We start from the raw sequence: 4,565 nt of genomic DNA, 5'->3' as shown, positions 1-4,565 counted from the left end.
TGAATTAATATATGCCCAGGGCCTGCATATGTGATACAGACCTGTGAGATAATGAACTCACAGACCCCTGTATTTGTTCACAGTGCACATGGGAAGTGCTTATATGAGTCTCTGCTTGTCACTTCTGGAGCAGAATGACGTCGACACTGAGCTGCACAATGTCTCCTACTGCGTGCAGCAGGACTGCTTTAAAGTTTGCGGATCTAGTCTGGCATGTGGGGAATATTCACAAGGTAAGGAATCTGCAGGTAAAGGAGTATCCATCAGAAAGAGCGTTACCAAAGGCAAGTAACTGGTTTGTTATGTTTTCCTGCTGTTGCATATTATTTAATTCTGGGTGGTGAACTCCGCGGAGCTTGCAGAGTTCCTAAAAACTCTGCTCAATGGAGCGTAGCAAGTTTTTTTTCAATGCTCACGCTCTTCAACGTCATGTGCTGGAGCGAGGAAAATCCGCCACCTGATGAGATTTTTCCTTGCTCGAGCTCGCCAAGGCCTAGTTGGCGAGCAAAATCAACCTCCTGGCGAGATTTCTCAAAGTTGGTCATCGGATTTCTCAATGCAAGTGGTCGCGGCAGGTCACAACCACTCGCGTTGAGAAACCTTCCTTCGCATTGACAAAGCTGCCGCTCGAGTAGAAGCAACTGCACCCTCTTATGCTGCACATGATGCCTTTCGCGATTATTTTTACAGGGCGGGACAAACACCCCTGGATCAAAATAACCAAGAAGGGCATGACCCTAACGCACTCCGCTGCTCGCGGAACTCCGAGTAGAGCGCCAGAGTTCTTCATTGAGGAACTCCACCTAAGCTTAATCTTATCATGAAAATATAGATATCAGTCATATGTTAAGAAACAAGGGTGAGTAGAAACATTTTGGGTGGAGTAAAATTTGAGACATTAATATTGTGATTTTTTTGGCAATTTGTTGATTTTTGCAAGCACTAACACTTCCCTGTGTAAAGTAAAGATCTTGCGAGTTATGTAACTTTCACATACTCAAATTGTGGATTTTGTTGCAATTAAAAATGTTCAAGGCCTAAAATTTCTTTGGAGGTCGCATGTGGGCAGCCTAAATTATCCTGCAAGAGTTTCTTGATGAATCCTATTGCAACTACAATATGTGCTCTCTCATGTAAAATCAGGTTGTTAGAAGCTTTTCTGCAACTCAAGATACGCCTTACTATTCACCTGGTGTGGATGCATTTGTCATGTTTAGTGAGATCTCCTTTCTGAGTAAAATGTTTCTGGCTTTCCCCTCCTGTATAAGGCTTTAGTCCAGTTTGAATTCTCTCATATGAAGTGACATTGTATTCGAGACTTATCTGACATTCAGAACACACATAAGGCTTTTTTCTCCAGTGTAAGTTCGCTCTTGACAAGTGAGAAGTAATTTGTAGCCAAATCTTTGCTTGCATTTCGAGCACTCATAAGGTTTTTCCCCAGAGTGGGATCTCTCATGAAGCATAACACTGTCTCTCAGATTCAAGCTTTTATGGCATAAGGATTTTCTCCAGTGTGGAGTTTCTCATGGTGAGATAGCGTTTTTCTCTGCAGCTTTTCTGGCATTCAGAGCACTCATAAGGTTTTTCATCAGTATGGAGTCGCTTATGGTTAGTGAGGCTGTGCCAATCAAATAGGAATTTCTGGCATTCACCGCATTGGTAATGTTTTTCCCCTCTGTGCGTCTGCTCATGTAGAGTGAGATTGCGTTTAAAATTGATGCTTTTCTGGCACTTGGAGCACTGAATTATTTTGATGGTGTGTTTTCTTATGGCGCTTGTAACCATCTGTACCTCTGAATATTTTCTGACATTTAGAGCACTGATAATTTTATTCACCAGTGTGGATTCTCACATGTTCAGTGAGATGAGATTTTTGGCTGAAACATTTTTGGCATTTGGAGCACTGATAAGGTTTTTCCCCAGTGTGGATTCTTATATGCTGAGTGAGATTGCTTTTTTGAATGAAACATATCTGGCATTCAGAGCACTGATAAGGTTTTTCCCCAGTGTGGATTCTTATATGCTCAGTGAGACTGCTTTTTTGACTGAAATATTTGTGGCATTCAGAGCACTGATAAGGTTTTTCCCCAGTGTGGGTTCTTATATGCAGAGTGAGACTGCTTTTTTCACTGAAACATTTGTCGCATTCAGTGCACCGATAACGTTTTACCCAAGAGTGGGTTCTTGTATGCTTAGTGAGTCTCATTTTGTCACTGAAACATTTCTGGCATTCAGAGCACTGATAAGGTTTTTCCCCAGTGTGGATTCTTATATGCACAGTGAGACTGCTTTTTTGACTGAAATATTTGTGGCATTCAGAGCACTGATAAGGTTTTTCCCCAGTGTGGGTTCTTATATGCAGAGTGAGACTGCTTTTTTCACTGAAACATTTGTCGCATTCAGTGCACCGATAACGTTTTACCCAAGAGTGGGTTCTTGTATGTTTAGTGAGTCTCATTTTGTCACTGAAACATTTCTGGCATTCAGAGCACTGATAAGGTTTTTCCCCAGTGTGGAATCTCACATGTGCAGTTAGAAGTGATTTAAGTCTGAAATCTTTTGGGCATTCAGAGCACTGATAAGGTTTTTCCCCAGTGTGGGTTCTTATATGCTGAGTGAGACTGAATTTGTTTGTGAAACATTTCTGACATTCAGAGCACTGATAAGGTTGTTCCCCAGTGTGGGTTATTGTATGTTGAGAAAGACTTCTTTTGTCTCGGAAATTTTTCTGGCATTCAGAGCACTGAAAAGGTTTTTCCCCAGTGTGGGTTTTTATATGCACCGTGAGAAAGCGTTTTTCACTGAAACATTTCTGGCATTCAGAGCACTGATAAGGTTTTTCCCCAGTGTGGATTCTTGTATGCCGATTGAGACAGTTTTTTTCACTGAAACATTTGTGACATTCAGTGCACTGATAACGTTTTTCCCCAGCGTGGATCTTTCTATGCTGTGTGAGACTACTTTTTATACTGAAACATTTCTGGCATTCAGAGCACTGATAAGGTTGTTCCCCAGAATGGGTTATTGCATGTCGAGAAAGACTTTGTTTGTTACAAAACCTTTCCTGGCATTCAGAACACTGATAAGGTTTTTCCCCAGTGTGGAATCTCAAATGTGCAGTTAGAAGTGATTTAAGTTTGAAATGTTTTGGGCATTCAGAGCACTGATAAGGGTTTTCCCCAGTGTGGATTCTTATATGTTCAGTGAGTCTGATTTTGTAACTGAAACATTTCTGGCATTCAGAGCACTGAAAAGGTTTATACCCAGTGTGGGTTCTTATATGCCGAGATAGACTGCTTTGGTCACTGAAACATTTCTGGCATTCAGCGCACTGATAAGGTTTTTCCCCAGAATGGATTCTCATATGTTCAGTGAGTTTAGATTTACGGCAGAAACTTTTTTTGCATTCAGAGCACTGGTAAGGTTTTTCTACAGAGTGGGTTAATGCATGTTGATATAGACTCGGTTTGACTCTAAAGCTTTTCTGGCATTCAGAGCACTGATAAGGTTTTTCCCCAGTGTGGATTCTCATATGCTCAGTGAGATAAGATTTACGCCTGAAACTTTTTTGGCATACTTTGCACTGAGAGTGGTTTCCCCCAGGGTGCATTCTGACAAATTCTGTTAGATAAGATTTATGGCTGTATCTTTTTTGGCACATGTAACTTTTTTCCCCAACTTAGGGTATTTTGCCTCGATTGAGGCGGTTTTGAACACTGAATTTGTTCTCACAGTCCGTGTTTTTATAAGGTGTATACCTAGAGTTAATATCTCTACGTTTAGTTTTCTCTTGCTGGAGAAGTGTGGCTCAGGGGTTAGAGGCAGCAGACCCGGAAGCTGAGATCGGTCCTGGACCAGGGTTCAATTCCCCGCCTCGGCGGGTCTTGGGCTAAAAATTCCACGGACTCGATAATTCTCGCCCCGGTGCCTCCTCGACTCACGGGTTCACACTCTGCGACTCTGGGCAATAGCTTGCTTAATCTCCACAACGGCCCCTCGCGGCGGTATGCCTGACTTTCACCTTGTGGATACCCTGCTATCTCACAGGGGAATACCAGGAAGGGTTCCCTAAGCAAGCGCCGGGAAACCCACTGCAGGTAGCTGTGCGCTATATAAGCTCAACTACATTTACATTTACACATTTGCTTATATGCCACAGTAAGAGTGAACCCGATTTTAGAGTCAGGCTTATTTAGATAATATTCAGCATTTATCTCTAAAAGAAATTGTGTGTAATCTTCTTAACACTTGAATTGAGCAAAATATGTCTGGAAGCAGCCCTGTAACACCTGTCGAAATGTTTCAAGCAGATAATAGTCTTTAGGTTATAGCCTATCCGGCAGCAACTTATTTTGTGACTGAAGATTTTCTCAAATCTATTTGTATAGGTTCTTAACAATGCAGTGATAAGGTGTTAGTCTGATATTTAATCATTAAACTGTTAAGTACTTTTTGCACTGACGTAATGGCAGTAACTGAGGGCGTTAGAACGGCACAGTACTATTGTGGATCACGAGTCTCAGGACATCAGTTCCTTTTACCCTTTCTTTGTTTGGTGTAAG

This window comes from Lissotriton helveticus, chromosome 1_1, assembly GCF_964261635.1.
Source record: "Lissotriton helveticus chromosome 1_1, aLisHel1.1, whole genome shotgun sequence".
Classification (NCBI taxonomy): Eukaryota; Metazoa; Chordata; class Amphibia; order Caudata; family Salamandridae; genus Lissotriton; species Lissotriton helveticus.
This window is presented reverse-complemented; position numbering follows the sequence as displayed.